General features: G+C 43.0%; 1 protein-coding gene and 1 long non-coding RNA gene across 15 annotated transcripts in view; one reads left to right on the top strand and one right to left on the bottom strand.

Annotated features, from left to right (window-relative positions):
• LOC120406077 overlaps positions 1–5238 on the bottom strand; it is a 41304-nt gene extending 36066 nt beyond the window's left edge. Inside the window, exons 1-2 of one of the 2 annotated variants that reach the window (XR_005599072.1) lie at positions 5206–5238; positions 4045–4109 (exon numbers count right to left, since the gene is read on the bottom strand). This is a non-coding gene — a long non-coding RNA (uncharacterized LOC120406077). The remainder of the gene's footprint in view (positions 1–4044; positions 4110–5205) is intronic. The other variant, XR_005599073.1, reaches the window with a different exon arrangement.
• Positions 1–19395, top strand: part of ADGRL3 (adhesion G protein-coupled receptor L3) — an 842781-nt gene that overhangs the window by 469155 nt on the left and 354231 nt on the right. The gene's annotated exons all lie outside the window — the stretch shown is intronic.

The following is a 19395-nucleotide window of genomic DNA, read 5'->3' on the forward strand; positions in this document are numbered from 1 at the left end:
ATTGGAAAAGATGAAAATCTAAAGAATTAAAGGGGAGGATTAAAGGAGAGAAGGGGGAGAAGGAATGGAAAGGAACTGTGTTAGGGGAGGGTTAAAGGGAGGGAAAATTAAGGAGTAGTAATGGGAGGGGATTTGTCCTAAGGGAGGGGGTTGGGGGTATTGAATTTATTTATTTGTTAGCTGAGTTGGGTTTGCCATGACCCAAGTTGGGAGGACCTGGGAATTCGGAAGAGGATAGGGCTGATAAGAGATATTTAGATGAAGATGAGGAGGGGGCTGATAACTTGAGGATTAGTAACAGGTTTAAATTACAGGTTGAGAATGAAGTGTAAGATGATGAAGTGTAAGGTTAAGTAGGAGGGAGGAAGTAAAGGGATGAGGAGTGATGAGGATGAAGTGTGGAGAGTCCTGGTTGATAGTGGAGGAGGAGGATGATGTGGAAGTAAAGGAGAGAGAGCAGGCTGAGGTAAGGCAAAAGCTAGGGCTAGTAGGTGTGGGGTAGCAAGGTGCTAGTCCCTATATAAAAGAGCTGGGTAGTCTTATATAAGTATTGTGGCGTTTTGTTTCTAGTAGGAGTTTTTGTAGGTTGAATTCATAATTTGAAGGAGAAAGAGAACATAGAGGAAGAAGGTAAAACAAGGAAGAGATTGTTTGTAAAAAGAAGGAGAGGAGAATTGAGTGAGGAGTTTTGTTTCCTTCTTAGGAGAAAGGATGATAGAGAGGCATTCTTTAAATATAGAGGAAAAATATATATAGGGGAGGAGAAGAATTATTGAAGAGAAAGAGTTAAAGAGCTCAGTGCTAATGTGGATATAGAAAACGGATATAAAAAATTCAGGAGAAAATATTTAAAGTGAAATTAGACGAAAGGTTTCGGAATGGGACAGAGTACTGAGGAAAACAGTACCGAGGGGACCATGAGGGAAAGTGGTAAGAGGGACTTGCAGGCTAGATAAGTTTATGGGGGGGGAGAGGGAGATAGAATAAGGGGCTGGAAGAATAGACTTTAAAATTAAGCTAGACAGTTTAGTAACAGTGGATAATGGTATGATATTGGGCTGATTTCCAGGTCAGGCTGGGGAGATGAGCTGCCAGTGGAGAGGCAGCCTGAATTTGGGCCTTTATGAGTCGGGATGGGATTTCCTCCAGGCTGGAAGTCAATGGCCCTTCCTCCTTTCTTCACCCAGCAGGGGGGGAAGGAGGTTTCCTGCTGGGAGTGGATCAATGGCAGGCGGAGGTTTTTCTGGTTCTGTGATCACTGCATGGCCTTGGTCTCTTGAATTTGATGATTTCTTGATTTCTATGATACTTATTTGGCTCCCCTTATTGTAGTATTTGAGCACTGCATATCTATTTAGCCTCATAACACTCCTTTCAGGTAGAAAGTCCTATTATCCCCCTTTAACAGATGGGAGATTGAGGCACAGGCAGGCCAACTGATTTGCCCCATAAAGGAAGTCTGTAGTAAGTAAAAGATTTGAACCCAGATCTCCCAAATCCTAAACTAGGGCCCTAGACACTAAACCATCCTTCCTCCCCATATGTTGCACTTAAATGCCCCTCTTGGTTAGCTGCAGAAATGGCAACAACATCTCAAATGAGCTGTGCACGCTTCATGGCAGTAAGGACACGGCAGCATTCTCTCATTGTGGGTACAGCTGTACTTAGGGAGTGTGTGCTGAGCAAAAATCCCACACCTAGCTGCCTTCTGGTCCACCCATTGCAAACGTCAGAAAAGAAATATGGGAAAGAGAGCTGGGATCTCCATGAGCCTGTCAACTGATCTCTGATTGGAGAGCTTTTATTGCACAGTGGTGATGTGTCAAGGGCAGTAAGAACACAGCTTGTTGGACATGTATTAACACTCAGAAAAAAAATCTTATGGCTTGTAAAGTGAACCGATTTACTATGGAAGAGTCATGGAGAAGGAGTATAAACCCAACCACTTCTTTTTATTTATTTTTTTAACAGAATCACTTCTCAGACTATCACCAGCCCTTTAAACTGACTTCCTGATTTATACAGATTGATCAATTTTAGACCAATCATAGACCGGACTTTGATCTGCACATCCTCACCATTCAGAGGTGGTCAAGGTTTTGGGTCGGGTGCATTTCCAAGCTAAAATCATAAGACCATAAGAACGGCTATACTGGGTCAGACCAAAGGTCCATCAAGCCCAGTATCCTGTCTACTGACAGTGGTCAATGGCAGATGCCCCAAAGGGAATGAACAGACAGGTTATCAGCAAGTGATCCATGCCCTGTCACCCAATCCCAGTTTCTAGCAAACAGAGGCTAGGGACACCTAGCCATTGATGGTCCTATCTTTCATGAATCTGTCTAGCTCCCTTTTGAACCCCATTATAATATTGGCCTTCACAACACCCTCTGGCAATGAATTCCAGAGGTTGACAGTGCGTTATATGAAAAAATACTTTCTTGTGTTTGCTTTAAACCTGCTACCTATTAATTTCATTTGGTGGCCCCTTGTTCTTGTATTATGAGGAGTAAACAGCACTTCCTTATTTACTTTCTCTATACCACTCATGAATTTATAGACCTCTATCATGTCCCGCCTTAGTTGTCTCTTTTCTAAGCTGAAAAGTCCCAGTCTTATTAATCTCTCCTCATACGGAAGCTGTTCTATACCCCTAATCATTTTTGTTGCCCTTTTCTGAACCTTTCCCAATTCCAATATATCTTTTTTTTAGATGGGGCGACCGCATCTGCACGCAGTATTCAAGGTGTGAGTGTACCATGGATTTATATAGAGGCAATATGATATTTTCTGTCTTATTATCTGTCCCTTTCTTGATGATTCCCAATATTTTGTTTGCTTTTTGACTGCCGCTGCACATAGAGTGGATGATTTCAGAGAACTATCCACAGTGACTCCAAGATCTCTTTCTTGAGTGGTAACAACTAATTTAGAACCCATTGTTGTATATGTATAGTTAGGATTATGTTTTCCAATGTGCATTACTTGGCATTTATCAACATTAAATTTCATCTGCCATTTTGTTGCACAGTCACCCAGTTTTGCGAGATCCTTTTGTAGCTCTTCACAGTCTGCCTGAGACTTAACTATCTTGAGTAGTTTTGTATCATCTGCAAATGTTGCCACCTCACTGTTTACCCCTTTTTCCAGATCGTTTATGAATATGTTAAATAGGCCTGGGCCCAGTACAGATCCCTGGGGGTCACCACTACTTACCTCTCTCCATTCTGAAAACTAAGAAATGGTTTGGTGGAAGAGGTAGGGCATGACCAGGGCAAGTTTTACATATTCTTGAAGTACTACTGTATTATGAGCTTAAGGTTTGTGAGAATCATGGATAATGGAGAGATCACACAGGCTGGGTGGAATGTTACCAAGAGTGCTCCCAAAGCTAAGCATTGCCTAGAAAAAATGAACAGTTGATCTTGAAGACTATTTTTGCTGAATTTGTCCCAGAATGTTCAAATGGATGATAAATAGCTTCAACATTCTAACCTCACTTGAGAGAGGGAAATCTATGTGGCTGGGTTGTTCTCTAACTGGAAAATTATATTTAGGCTTAGAGGGATTAGTTTTTTTATCGGTAAATGTCAGTAAACATCAATTTCACTGTACACACAGAAATTGATGAAAAAATATATCCATCGATGGTAATCAAAATGTACAGATAGGTAAAGTAAGAAACAAGCTGCTTGAGAACTTATTAGAATTTGGTATACGGATATTTGTGTGTTTTAATTGTTATAAAACTTCAACTTTTCAGAATCTCTACACCTACCATTATTAAATATTTATTTCCCCCCCCATTGTGTAACCCCCATAATATCCCACAACTGTGAAAATTTAAATTGATTTTAGAAAATGCTTAGAGCCCATAATTTTGCACAATTTTGAGATCTTAAATGCTTATAAATCTGCAAAAAATGCTTTAAAATAAACACGAATACTGTCTATTGAAACTAAACAAAAAAAATTGCCAGACCTAATTATATTGCATTGTTATCACCAGAACTTTTAAAAATCATACACAGGAATAGTACTTACTTTAAGTGTGCGTACAATTCAGATTCTATTGCTGCTTTGGGTACTTGCGCTCAGTTGGGCTATTTCTAGGCAGTAAAGAATATACTTTAGTTAGGATTCAAAATACAGTGACATCTATTTTTCCCTAGTAGGCATCAGTGGGACTACTCAGATGGCAAAGCTTGGTACCTTGCTGGATCAGAACCTATTTTTTTCCCTTTTGATACATACTATAAGCAAATAATTTAAGCAAACAGAATTTATTGTATACATTTATTAAGACAATATTGTCTTGTTGTTAGGAAGAGCACAGTCTTTGTTTCCTAATGAACTTGATCACCAGGGCCATATCATTGTTTCAAAATGCTGAAGTACCATGACTATGTATTGTAGACAAAGTCAGCAACTGAATACCTTTCAGGTTCCTGCGTTTATTTGTTGTTTGCTATCTATCAGAATATGTATATAGCTTTTCTGTTTAAAAATGGCTTATCTATTGTTTCAAATGGAATAAATTAAAATACATCCTGGTGTATTGTGTAGTTATGTCTAATTTAAATGATGTCTTAAGACTGAAAAGGGTATCAGACTTATTGAAGATGTTTCCGTTTGAGTTCACACTACCCTTTTGACTCAAAGACTAGCCCAGCCCCAGCCCACTAAAGTCAATGGGAGTCTTTCCATTGACTTTAGAGGACTGTGGATCAAACCCTTAGTTGCTAGGGTTAGCATTCTGGCCCAACTGAAGTCAGTGAGAGTTTTGCCATTAACTTGAATGAGGCCAGGATTTCACTCTTGGAGTTATAAATTGAGGAATTTGTGGCATGATGGTAAGACTGGAAGGAGAAATTCCCTTCCAAATACAGAGTATAAGTTTTTTCTACAGGTTGGTTGCTCTCTCCTCCCCTTTCCCCCAAGTGGCACAATTACCAGTTGATAGAGTTAGCAAAGTGTCAGAAGCAGGTTCAGAAAACCAGCAACCATTTCAGCGTGTTACTTTATACTACGAGAGGAGGGGAAAATGCTGCTGGTGTGGTGTATTTCTGCATTTGGGCATCTTTCTTGACCTCCAGTCAGCCACTCCACACACTGCCGCAAACATCTAGCAGGGCATGCTTGTTCTTAGCAGTCTGATGGAAAAAGGGACCAGATGATATTCATTTTGTCTGGGATGATACTCACCTAAGTTAAGCATGCTGTCTGTGATGACTCAATAAACCAGGCTTCTAGAACAGTATGTACATGAGAGAAGACAGTTGGTTGTCATGATATAATGTATGGAAGGAAAAGCTCCCGGGAATTGCTTACAACACTTCATCATACACACACTGATACTCATGTTAAATGGCTTTTCACAGTCAAACTCAGCCCAAATCTCATTAATTGTGAATGGCTGTTGTGTGACAGATGGTATGTTATACTATTTTTAAGAATGAGTGATAAGTGTAAAACGAGAAACACATGTTGCTCGACAGCTTTAGCTAACATGTATCGAAGAGAACCAACTTTCCCCCCTGTTGGACAGCATCCTGTTTTAAGAACCGTAAGCTGGAGATCATGAAATATACTGGGGTAGGAAACATTGGACAAACATAGACTCTGCTGTAAGAGGATGCAGCTCTGACTGAGCTCACTCAGGGTTTCACCTATTTGTGCCAGGGCTGCAATTGGCCTTTCTAGTACTGATCAGACACGTGGTTTTACTAAGGGTCCTTAGCCTTTGGAGATACACAAGTTTAAACAATGTGTCTTGAAGGGAATGAATAGCTTAGGTCAGTGCTTTAGCCAATGGTTGACATACACAACATTTATAGTATTCCTTAAATAGTCTGATTTCCTTCTAAACATGTTTCTATAGTGTTACTTTCTTCATGAAATAGGTTTCAGAAACTCTGTACATGCACAATAATGGGGGGGGAGTATAAACAATTATTTTAATTAGATATAGATAATAGGCTTCTGAATACTGATTTTTATTTTGCTGATCTGCAGCCAGATAATTGTCACAATCAAGCCTGACCATTTCTTGCAAGATGAGGGCCTAACACAGTAGCAAGAGCACAGTAGTTACAAAGTCTTTATTACTTTTACAAAACATATTGCATGAACTTAACTATTGTAATGTGAAACATCATAACATTAAGCTGCATGTGGTCAGAATAAATGGATCAAATATATTTGGTGATCCAGTAGTAGCCTTTAAAAAATAAAATCATGTTGATTTGCTTGCTTGCTTGTAAAGTGAGTTTGCAATGTGTAGTAAGTGTAAACTAGTGACATTTCTATGGCATGTGCTTTTCTCTTATGGCTGAAATAGGAACTGAAAAGCACACATATACTTCATTTTGCTTTTTTGTATTCAAGCTTAACATTCATAATACAGCAAAATATTATGTTTGCTTCTTAAAATCAATTGTATTAGTTATTCCCTTGTTGAATTTGGTTCTTATTCAAATACACTAACTGCTGTCCTTGAAAAGAAATTCTGGCTCAATTTCTTTAGAAGTCAGCCTTTCTTTAGTGCCTTGATAACAGTGTTATCTTATTCCATAATGCTTCACCATACAGAGTAATCTAAAACCCAGGGAAGCATGCCAAAAGATGCTAGAAAAAAAGGCCTTTACAAAAGGCTGGACTTTTCCCTCTAACATTGCAGAGTTTACACTGCTCTCTCTTATTCAAAGAAAATGAATAATTCAAAATAAATTTGGAAAGTAAACAGAGCCAGATTTGTTTTTGGAAAAGTGCATTAAATTTGATAACGTATTTTAGTGGGTAAAAGTTCTTTCCTTTTCAGTTTTGTCAGATAAAATTGGATTGCACTACTCTTTACTAGCCAAGGTGTGTGTGTGGGGGGAAATTACTGCACCTTGTCCTTAGTCCCATCTGACTGAGGCTATAATAGCCTCTTGAGGACATGCCCTACTACCGTGTTATGGCAGGTTTCTCCAGTCTAAAACCTCCCCTCCTCACCCTGAGCCATGGTAGCTGAGCTTGGTGCAGTGAGCTTGTGTGGAGGCTAAAGAAACTCTCCTCCATAGGCTTCAAAATTACAACAGACAGTCTTGGTCACAGGTACCCAACCCTGGAGGCTGGCATTATCCCTACCACTCAGCTTTCCCGTGGAGGCACAAAGCACCCCTGCTTCCCCCATAACCCACTCCTCCCAACCGCCAAATCCAGCTGCAGGAGGATACATGAGGGGACAAATACCTTGTATCTGAGGTCCTCCGTCATCAAAGGGGGGATCATTAGGGGTTGCCCCACAATAAGGAACCGTCATCAACCATAACATATACACAAGGAGCAAGAACCCTATTCTACCCTTGAGAGACTTCCAGAGTGAAGTAATCCATCTCCTTGCTGACCTATCAAAAAGAAACAGTGTCTGTCATGAGAAGACCCCCTGTACTCAGGGTGAGAGTCACCCTCCACCTTACGAATGTCCCTCTGCAGCCTTTCCACGCTATATAAGAACTGTCCATGTCAGGCTAATCTACTTGCGCATGCTGCTGCAGCCACCATCCCAGTGCCTCTTAGAGCAGATTCACTGCCTTCCCAGTGCCCTGAAATGGACACTATGGCAGGCAAGTGCCGGCTGGCGATGGCTGGGGCTGAAGAGACAGATGTACCTTTGGGATCTGTTGGAATAAAGCCTCTCTGCTCCAGAACAGCAAAATGACATGGTACCACTGCCAGAGCCGATCCAGAGGGAAATAACCACCTAGGCCTTCTCTTTCCTCAGGTCAGTCTTTTTCACTCACTGTGTGTCCAGATGGCCTGTTGACTGAGCAGTCTATTCCACAGGGAAGGTGTTGTCCCTCAGGTTTTGTCTCCAAGACAGTAAAGCTGGCTCCCCCTATGCATACATTTTCCACAGATTGAGAGAGCAGACTTCAAGGCCTCCTTGTTATATCTTTTTCCCCTCCTGATGGTTAACTATAGCCCAAGTCTGGCACTTCAGGCCAGTGGTTGGAAACGACCTGATCTAAATCCTTGTCTTCAAGATGGATCATTAACTTTTTCTGCCCTGGCCTGGTGTGGGAGTGGTGTACATTCCATCGCATTGGCTTTCCCCACTTCATAAGAACATAGGAACGGTCATTCTGGGTCAGATCAATGATCCATCTAGACCAGCATCCTCTCTCTGACAGTGGCCAGAGCCTACTGCTTCAAAAGGAATGATCAGGTCATTATAGAGTGATCCATCCCTTCTCACCCAGTCCCAGCTTACAGCAGTCAGAGGTTTATGGACACCCAGATCATGAGGTTGCATCCCTGACCATGTTGGCTAATCACTGTTGATGGATCTGTCCTCCAAGAACTTATCTAATTCCTTTTTGAACCCATCTGGTCTCCTCTCTTGACACCTCAATCTGGGATGGTTCCTCAGATTTGTCCCCTAAAAAGAATGGTTCATGTGTGAGAATTTCCCTCACATCCTCTGTAATGAAGCCTGATGCCAAGAATTAATTTAGCTTCTCTACAATGGCCTTGTATTCCTTGAGTTCTCCTTTAGAACCTCAGTTGTCCCAGGGCCCCACTGGCTGTTTGGTAGGCTTCCCGCTTCTATGTATTTAAAAGAATACAGTTCGTTTTTGTGTTTTTAGCTAGTTGCTATTTAAATTCTTTTTTGCCCTGCCTAATTATACTTTTACACTTGACTTGCCAGAGTTTATGTTCCTTTCAATTTTCCTCATTAGGATTTCACTTCCAATTTGTAAAAGATGCCTCTAGCCACCTCTTTTATTCTGCTGTATACATGATATTTTTTTTGTTCTCTTACTGGTTAGCTTATTTAGGGTATATATTTTGTTTGAGCCTCTATGGTGTTATTAAATAGCTTCCATGCAGCTTGCAGGCATTTCACCTTTGTGACTGTTCTTTTTAATTTTCATTTAACTAGCGTCATTTTGTGCACTTCCCATTTTTGATGTTAAATGATACTGTGGTGGGTTTCTTTGGTATGTTTTCCCCCGAAAGGATGCCCAGTTGAATTATGTTATGGTTTCTATAACCGAGAAGCTCATCTATATTCTATTATTGGACCAGATCCTTTGTGACACTGAGGACTAAATCAAGAATTACCTCTCTCCTTGTGGGTTCCAGGACCAGCTGCTCCAAGAAGCAATAATTAATGGTGTCTAGAAATTTTATATCTGTATCCCATCCTGAGGTGATGTGCATCTAGTCAGTAAGGGGATAGTTGAAATCCCCCATTATTGCTGAGTTTTCTGTTTTTGTAGCCTCTCTAATCTCCCTGAGCATTTCACAGTCTCCGTCTCCATCACCATCCGGGCCAAGTGGTCAGTAGTAAATCCCTACTGCTGTACTCTTATTATTCAATTATAAAATTTTTATCCAGAGAGATTCTGTGATACAATTTGATTAATTTAAGATTGTTACTATATTTAACTCTCTGCTTTCTTTCACATATAGAGCCACTCCTCCACCAGCACAACCTACTCTGTCATTCCTGTAGATTTTGTACCCTGGTATTACCATGTCCCATTGATTATCATTGTTCTGCCAAGTTTCCATGATTCCTATTATATCAGTATGTTCATTTAATACCAGGCCATTTGCCCATCTTAGTATTTAGCCTTCTTGTGTTTGTATACAAACACTTATAGAATTTGCTAATATATAGTTGTGTCTTCAGATGATATAATGGAACAGGACTCTTTTGTTTGACTGTTTCTCTTCAGTTCCCATCTGTACTTTATCAACTTCTCTTCTCTGCTCTTTACTAGGATATAGAGCAGTGGTTCCCAAACTTTAACAACCTTTGAACCCTTTCACTAAAATGTCAAGTCTCACAACCCCCCTCCTAAAAATGAATATTTCCAGGGATTTTCTCCTTTACCTAAGTATAAATGATAAAAGCCGTGATCTTGGAAATATAAAATTAGTTCTTATGACATGCTTATTACACACTATTTATTATTATTTATCATTACAGTATTTTTATTACATTATGAAAATGGCAACACGCTTCCAGGATCTCACTTTCATAGCTTGTATCACTTTGAATAAACCTGTTATAAGACAAGGCTCGTTTGTTTAATCAAGGAGTATCAGATATGAAACAGCATGAAGGTATTTAAGAAGCCAACTCAGAGTTCCTCCTACACAAGCATTCAGGTCTGGAGCAATCATAGAATCTCAGGGTTGGAAGGGACCTCAGGAGGTCATCTAGTCCAACCCCCTGCTCAAAGCAGGACCAAACCCAACTAAATCATCCCAGCCAGGGCTTTGTCAAGCCTGACCTTAAAAACCTCTAAGGAAGGAGATTCCACCACCTCCCTAGGTAACCCATTCCAGTTCTTCACCACCCTACTAGTGAAAAAGTTTTTCCTAATGTCCAACCTAAACCTCCCCCTCTGCAACTTGAGACCATTACTCCTTGTTCTGTCATCTTCTACCACTGAGAACAGTCTAGATCCATCCTCTTTGGAACCCCCTTTCAGGTAGTTGAAAACAGCTATCAAATCCCCCCTCATTCTTCTCTTCTGCAGACTAAACAATCCCAGTTCCCTCAGCCTCTTCTCATAAGTCATGTGCTCCAGCCCCCTAATCATTTTTGTTGCCCTCCGCTGGACTCTCTCCAATTTATCCACATCCTTCTTGTAGTGTGGGGCCCAAAACTGGACACAGTAATCCAGGCAAACAACGCACATTACAACAAAGCTTAAAGTTGTTCTTCATAATAATTTAAAAAACAATATTAGCTGCCTATTTAATTTTTAAAACAGCAAAAAATATCCACCTCCCTTTCCATTTCTTATAAGGAGTCTTGAAGTTTAAATCTCCTCAGTGTGATAGATATGCTTGCTTTTGATCTGCTTAGCTCTTGGAAGTCCAGGGGCTTCAGGCTGCTGGCCCCGTGCCGGGGTCCCTAGGGACTTCTCTGTCCGCCATTAGGGAATTTTTCCCGAGAACCCCCTGTAACATGAACCCCAGTTTGGGAACCACTGATATAGAGTATCTCCTTTAATAAATCCTCCCTTAGGGATGTCTCTGTTCAAACCATGTACTCCTTGGCACCTGTCGGCTTTCCCCTAGCCCTTAATTTTACATGCCAACAATCTGGTTCTGTTTTGGTTTAGGTGGAGCTCATCCAGTCCTGAATGAACTGTTCCCCAGTTCATAATAAACCTAAATCCTCCCTCCCAACACCATTGTTTCATCCATGAAGTGAGCTCTTGCCGTTCTGCGAGTGTGACAGGCCATGTGTATGGAACGGAAGCATTTCAGAGGATGCTACTGTGGAAGACCTGGACTGTAATCTCTTACCTAGCAGTGTAATTTTGGCCTCCAGGATCTCTCTTGCCTTTTCCTGTCATTGGTATCTACATGTACCAAGACCACAGGCTCCTCCCCAGCACTAAACCACAATCTATCTGGATGTCTCAAGAGGTCTGCATCCTTCACAGCCGGCAGGCAATTCACCAGGCAGTTCTCGTGGTCATCACAAATCCAGCTATCTGTATTTCTAATAATCAAATCTCCCTTTACCATTATCTGTCTCTTCCTAATAAAAAGGGTCCTTCCCCCAGAAAGGTATCCTCGGTGCGAGAGAATACCATGAAATCATCTGGAGGGAGTGTCGCAGTTATGGGATCCTTTCCTCTGCTCAAGTTTGATGTACTTTCCGTAGGGGCTTTTCTCCACTTATTAGTGGATCAGCGCTCTGGCGATCGATCCACCGGGGGTCGATTTAGCGGGTCTAGTGAAGACCCACTAAATCAACTGCCGATTGCTCTCCCATCGACTCCGGTACTCCACCGGAACAAGAAGCATAAGGTAAGCTGATGGGAGAGTTTCTTCCGTTGACCCAGCGCGGTGTAGACCTAAGGTACGTCGATTCCAGCTATGTTATTCACGTAGCTGGAGTTGCATAATTTAGGTCGACTTAGTCCCGTAGTGTAGACCTGCCCTGTGTCCGTTCTACTGTGTCCCTGAAAGTCTCCTCTATGTGTTTGCCTGTCTCCCTCAGCTCCTCCAGTTCAGGGACTATGGTCTCAAGAGTCCATACGCGGTCTCTGAGGGCCAGGAGCTGCTTGCACTGAATATACTCATATGCCTCCTGCTCACAAGGCAGGTAGCTATATGTGCTGCATTCAGTGCGATAAACTGGGTAGCCCCCACTCTGCTTCTGGACAGCTGCCTGTATTACTTTAACTCTGGCAGGGTTTTTACAATTATTTTTGGGGGAGGTGTTGTTGGCTTAAATTTAGCGTATGTTTGTTAGGCCTCTCACACTCTGTCTCTAAACTTCCCTGTTTGCTTCTCCTGTTTGCTAGCTCCTCTGGTTGCTTAAAAGCTCACTTTTTAACCCCCTGTTCTCCCTGAGTTTTCCCTGCCCCTTTGTCAAGGGATCCTAAAGAGCTTACAAATCAAAGGAGAGCACATTAGAACCCCCTTGGTAAGCTCCCACCCTAGCCTAGCAGGCCGCTTAGCTCAGCACACAACCCCCAGAACAGACCACACTATAACCTTCAAGCAATAAGTAAGCAGAGGACAAACAATCTAACTGACAACCCCACCTCAATGCCCCCCTCCCCGCCATTCCTTTTCTGCAAAAAATGCTTCTGCAACCACTTTGTTCTTATCTTAATTAAGAAAGACTCAGTGATGACTGTATCTGCATTTCTATTTAATACAAAGTCAGTGTCCTGCATCGTGTCCTGCAGCCTGCAGCCCCTGCGAATGAAACCCCATTGACACACACATTCTAAAAGCATCGTCATGGGGAGGAGACCCAGCTATCCAAGGCTAGCTAGCTGTCTGGCTACTTAAAATTTAGATCCAAGGGCGCCGGAATGGGAGGGTCAGGGGGTCATGACCCTCTCACTTTTTGAAAGTGCACAGGTCTGGCCCCATCCAATTTTCACCATGGGCCTCCCTGCCCCTCCTCTTCCTCCCAAGGCCACACCCTTCTGGCTAGCCCAGCAGCTGGAGCGCTGCACCACAGACCCTCCACCTACCCAGGGCGGGGGGGCCGAGAGCAGCCCTCGGCTCATGTCCCCATCCCCCGGGCTCCCTGCCCACAGCAGGTGGAGGGTCTGTGCCAGGGATCCAAACTGCTGCCGAGCCATGGTCGGGCTGCGGCTCCGAGGCCCTGTCCCCCAGAGCTGCGCTGGCAGCTGTTGGGAGCCGTGGACCCTCCACCTTCCCTAGGTGGGGGGGTACAAGGGGCAGGGACATGGGCTGTGGGCTGCACTTTGCCCCCCACACTGGGCAGGTGGAGGGTCTGTGGGTCCTGACCCTCTCCGGCTTCCAGCTTGGCTGGGGGCGGGGCCTTGGGTGGAAGGGGCCACGGAGGGGGCAGTGGCCCCTGCCCCCCCCCCCTTTTGGGAAGGCTCCCACACCCCTGTTTAAATCACACCCACCTGCATGGTATCTGAGCATTTTACAGCACTGATGTAGTCCATGTAAGAGATCTACACGAAGGCCAGGTTTTCCACTTCTCTCACTCTGAGCAGGGGCAGAAAGGGTTCTTTAGACCTCATCTCTCTCTTCCTGCCCTTCTATTCTTATTCTCCTTTGCTCTTCTGTTTCTCCCCTGTCCTGCCACAAAGAAACAAATCCTGCTGGCGATGGCTTAAATATCTTGAAAAGTCTAACTCCAAATGTCATTTTTAAATCTACCCTCCTGCATAAGTAGCAAAGCCTCTCATGGCAAACCAGATTCTGGAATAATGTCAGCCTTTCCACTTGTAGGATGCTGGATCTGCAATTTATCAGTCAGCTCAGAAGTTCTGCAAGTTGTTTCTTACCACTCGCCTTTGTGAACAGTCCTAAAAAAGCTACACCGCCTCCAAGATGCAGAGTTAACCCGGCTTGATGCCTGTATGGCTTCTGGGGTATTGATATTCTGTTTTAGTTTGGTCAGTCAATAAGGTCAAGGGGTTTAAAGTTTATCTAGTTTTCATTGGTGTTTGCCTGAAGTAAAATAGGTATCCAATTAAATTTTCCAATATTGAACAAGCATGGAATGGTAGCATCAGCTCTTTTACAAATGGATATTAAATTACATCCTGTAAAAGTGGCTGAAGACAATACCCAGCAATAACATGACCTAGTTATGTGTTTATCGAATCTACAAGACAATGAGATCCAATTTCTTTGCCAGCTGCATGGTAGCTAATGGTCAGTAAGAGAGCCTCAAAATGAGAAGATCTTATGTTCTATATGGTGGACTCAAAGCTGAGTTTCAATCCTTCCCCACCTGAATTGTGTATATGCCGTGGTTCCAATGATAAGGAAAAGCATGCGTCATGTAAGACTAACAATACGTTGGCCAGTGTCAAATGATTCCATTTTCATAAGGAGAAGCAATGTGCAGTGATGAGGAGCCTATTTCTATACTGATGTGACTCCTTGGACTTCGGTTATGTCACTCCTGATGTACGCCAGCGTGAAAGAGTGGGGAATAAGGCCTGGGAAGACAGATGCAGAAGCCTAAAATGGTGCTTCCTCTTCAAACTGACATTTGCATTGCAATCACCAGTCTTAGCCACATCATGCAAGCTCTTTAGCAAAGTGGTCTGTCCAGCTTGGTATTCTAAGAACTCATTATGGTAACCAGCAGGATGGAAATTCTGTGTATTATATTAAGTATTCAGTGACACATTATTTCAGAAAACAAAGAAGTCAATTAGATCTTTCTTTCAGAGCCTGAAGAGGGTTTTCTTTCAAATGAAATAGTACTGATTGTTTTCAGTCAATTCAAAAGTAGGCATTGACATTCCAAAGAGTGATATTTACCAGAAAATTTAAATTGGAGGCACAACATGAAAATTAATGTTTTATAATAAAACTTTCTTTGGTTGCCGTTTTCAAAGTGAGTGGGCTGAGAGTTTAGCCCTGTTTAACATAAATACTAATACTGTGTATTTCGGTAGCACATTTCGTTTGAGGATCCCTAATTTCTTTCACACGCGTTGATTAATTGAGTCTAACAACTGTGGGGTAGGTGCATAAGCCACATTTCACCTGCTACTGAAATGAAGACATTGCTGAGGTGCAAAGTGGCATCTATATAAGTGTGCACAGCAAAAGTATGTAACTGTTTAGGACTATAAGTGAAGAATATGCCATGCAATTGTTCTAGTACTGAAGGGCGATGATATATTGACCTTAAATCCGGGCTGGAAGTTTCCCATCCTGGGCCTTAGGCTAGTTTAAGGTTAGAGGAAACAACAAAGACACATTTCTCCAGCAGGGTGATTTAAAAGGGGCTTTTTGAAGCAGCTCAGAGGTTTGAAATGTTAGAAGTAATCCTGAGAGGCAGGTGGTGTGCGTAGGCTATATGTACACACACACACACACACAAACACACGTGTGTTTGTGCATATGTTTATGAGTATTTGCATATAAAATTAAAAAGAGCAATTGCTTCACCTGCCACTGAATTTTGATCATATTAGGGTAAAGGAAAGCAGCCAGGTAGACAACTGTGAAATGTCTAGTCTATAAATAGGGAACATAGTGGATACTTCAAGCCTGGGGTGATGTTCTGTGCTGTGCATCTAAGAGAACTTGCAGGCCAGGGGGAGAGAGGGCACTAGGGTGACACCTTCCCAATCCTGGGCTGGAGAGGCCCCCTGGCATCACTTAAATAGCACCGGGGACCTGTCTAAGTTATAGCAGCTTCCTGGGGCTCCCCTGCTGCCTGGAGTCTCCACCGCACTTCATGCTGACACCCTGCCCCTGCCTCGCTCTTCCTTTGGCCAGCACCACCCCAGTACACTCTCTATGCTAGAGCTTGCAAGGTGATCCTCAGAGAGCCGCCTTACACCTGTCTACTGCAGTGCCAACCCTGAGGCAATTGGCACCCAGCTGCAAAAGGGGCTTTTAGGGCCTCTTTACGCCTCTCCGGGCCTTTTACATAGCATAAAAAGAGTGGAGTGGGGGAGAGGATCTCACCCCAATGCTTAAACCGCTAAGCCATTCCCCCCATCTCAGTTCAAACCAAAGACTTTTCTTTCCAAATAAGATAAATACGAACTGGAGGGAACCTTCAGTCCTTTACACAGGCAAAACTTCCATCATGCCCAGTAGCTATTTGCGCTGTACAAAGGTCCAGATCCAAAACCAATCTGAACTTTACTGGAAAGGCCCCGATTGACTTCAGTTTTGAATCAGGCCCAGTGTCTGCCAATCCAAGCCCATAATTTCCACAGATACCCTATAAATTACCACCACAGAGCTATATATTTATAGCTAGGAAATTTAAACAAGGCTTTGTTAATCTACTGGCTGCCGCTCTTTTCCACTCCAGGGTAAAGTATTTCAAGAAGGGCTATAGGCAGGTGAATTCCATGTTGACTCTCCCTAGTCTAGGACTGGATTCAAATATTTAGAACATTTTGAGACAGGCTTGCAGGGTAAAACAAGGCATTTTTCAAGTTGGCTCATGTTTCAGTTAGGTTTAAATTACAAGTGATGATTGATGTATCCTTGTTTGATGGTTATCATGCTAAAGGTGCTTTGCAATGGACATCTCGTACTGTCTGTTCTATTTCTGGCTGCACAGGGAGCTAATTGTAAAAGTACAAGTGAGAAAAACAGTGAGCTTGACAGGAGAGCTTGACAAGTGAAATCAGAGTCTGTATACTTCTTTCATAAAGTAAAGCACCATCTTTATTTAAAATTCTTGGATTCCCTTTCTCCTTGGCCCTAAGCTCTAATCATTGACAATCTCTCTGTTAGAAGAGTGACATTTTAAAATGTCATTTCTATTTACTTAAGATGGAATTTTGCCAGCAGTATTGATGTAATGATTTAATGGTCTTTAAGCAAATTGACCAAATAAAATAATAATAATAAATAGAGTCCATTGACTATGGATTCATGTATCTTTTATCATAAGCCTATAAACTTGTAGGCAGATTCCCAGCTTCTTGCTATAAATTTCTTTTTGAGAATTGTAGTGGTAGTAAGAAAAATAGATAACTCAAAGGAATCTTATTCCTGTTGTTCCCTGATGTATCTTTATTTTTCACCATTGGTCTGGGTTTCTGTTCGGTTTGCAAAAGCTCGCAGTTAACCGTTGGTGACTTGAAGGCACTGATGGCACTTGCATCCTTCATTGAAATGAATGGGATCAGCATTTCTGGAAATCAGACTATTACTCTAATTCATGGATGTTACTGTAGAACCACTGGGGTGAGTTCATTCCCTGGGTTCCTCCAGCTTCTGGGGGCAGGCCCCAGGCTGCAGGTTACAAGCTGTGGAAAATCTGCCTGGAGCAATGCCACAGGGCCAGCAACGCACTACTCCATCAGGGGGCTTAGAAGCAGCTGGTGCAGCCCAAAAGAGGGTAGGCTGGTTTGGCAGGGGGCCAGGGCATGTGGGACATTGTTCAGAGCACCTCTGGAGGCTCCCCTGCAGGTTTCTTCTACAATATGCGGACACCGTCAGGGTTCAAAGCAGCCCTCCCCTGATGAACCCAGGGGTGGAGTCTGTGATCATGGAGGTGAATCAAGCCTGATATCTACCCACATTTTTATACTCTAAATAACAATGGGTAACATGGCAGGCAGCGCAGAACTGGAAGATACGTAGCTGGCAGGGGTTGCTTGCTGGTCTGGCGTAGTCCTGCCCAAAGGTGTGGGCTTTCTGCCAAGTGGTGCATAAGACTAGCAGATATTGGCATTTAGTGGGGCGTAGGGACACCTTGGCTATGCCATGTACCGTGGCCCAGCTGGGGAGGTAGTACAGAACCCACTTCCGCTCTGCTGCCACTTCTCCTGAACATTCCTCCATGCCGAGAGGATTCTCAAGGGGCCAGATCTACTGGCTTTCCAGCCTTCCTGTGCTATCACAATGGGGACCTGGATTTGATCCATAAAGTGCTATGTTGGAGCTACATGTCTGTGTAATTGGTTAGGTACAAACAACTGCCCCTCCACCTCCTCTTTTCATAGCATATTAATTGTAGAAAGGTTGTAGAAATTCTAACTTATGTGCCATTTGGTTACAAAATAGCTTTATTACATTGTTTTTTTTTTCTAAAAATGTGCTCAAAATAAGTTTTTAAATCTGAAATATTAAGGTAACGTACAGTGGGGAATGCTGTTTTTTTCCGCAATGTATTGAATTGCTTATGGACAAATTGAGTGGATGATCTGGGCATCAGCTTTAATTCTGAAATCAATTTATAACATATTGTGGTACTGCAGGGAATTTGCATTGAAGTTTACAATTCCTAAGGGTATGTCTATATTACAAACTGAAGTCGAACTATATCAGGTTACTTACAGCCACCACAGTAACTACACTACCTTCCTTGGGTTGCTGGTGCACATCCTCACCAGGAGCGCTTCTGCCACCTAAGATGTACAGTGTGGGGAGCTGAGAGCCCGCTCTCAGCTCCGCTGGCAGCTTCCTGTCAGGAGCCTGGCTGCATGGTTCCCAGTGGGCCTGCCCCACTCTTCGTCCCCTGTTCCCTACCGAGAGTGGGGAGAAGCCACCCAGGGCTTCTGGCCCCCCATTCTTTGCTGGACATGGAGGGAAGACACCCAGGGCTTCTCACCCACAGGGAGTGGGGTTTATCTGCCCTGACTTCTTGCCCTGTCCGCTTCCCACTGGGCAGCCTTGTCAATTTCATAGCTCAGTGAACCGTGAAATTGACAAGACAGTGGATGTAAGTAAGGCAGTGTCTACACAGACACTGTGTAGCCCTAACTTAAGCTTTTATGCCTTTTGTGGCGGGAAAGTTGTTATGCTGGTGTAATAGGGCACTTACATCCGGGGGTGGAAGGCTGTAGTGTAGACACTGACATAATTAGGTTGATGTAAACTGTTTTATGTCTCCCTAAGTGTGTAGTGTAGACCAGCCCTCAGTGGGTGAGGTGGAGGTGGTCAGGGGTTGGTTCTGCGTTATACTGAATGAAAACATAGTGTGCTGTTTATAAAGATACTTGATTTTAAAGCTGTCCATTGATGTTTTAGATACCCACCTTAGTCCTGAGTCTGAGTGTATGAAATGCTGACAGTTTCATTCTGTTGTCCTGGAGAACATGTGTACTGAAAAGTGCTGAATGGCACTCTTGGTATGGAAACTATGTTGTACAGGAGACAGAATGTGTAACAGTGTTGAAAATCTAATCAGGAATGCTTCATGGGGCTGCAAAATCATTGCTGGCTAAAACATTTTCACAGGAAAGTGAAGCTCTAATTGCCCAAGGTCATGATTGCAAATGCTGTGTTACTGTGCAGCCTCCTGGACCAAAAGGAATATAACTGTACTGTCGGCTAACATTTACATTCCCGTTTTCCCTCTTGCAATGTAGCCATTACATGGCTAAAGGTTAGAGGACTGAGCAGAAATTCGGATTACAGTCAACACGATCAGCATTC

This window comes from Mauremys reevesii, linkage group 5 (assembly GCF_016161935.1).
Source record: "Mauremys reevesii isolate NIE-2019 linkage group 5, ASM1616193v1, whole genome shotgun sequence".
In the NCBI taxonomy this organism is placed as follows: domain Eukaryota; kingdom Metazoa; phylum Chordata; order Testudines; family Geoemydidae; genus Mauremys; species Mauremys reevesii.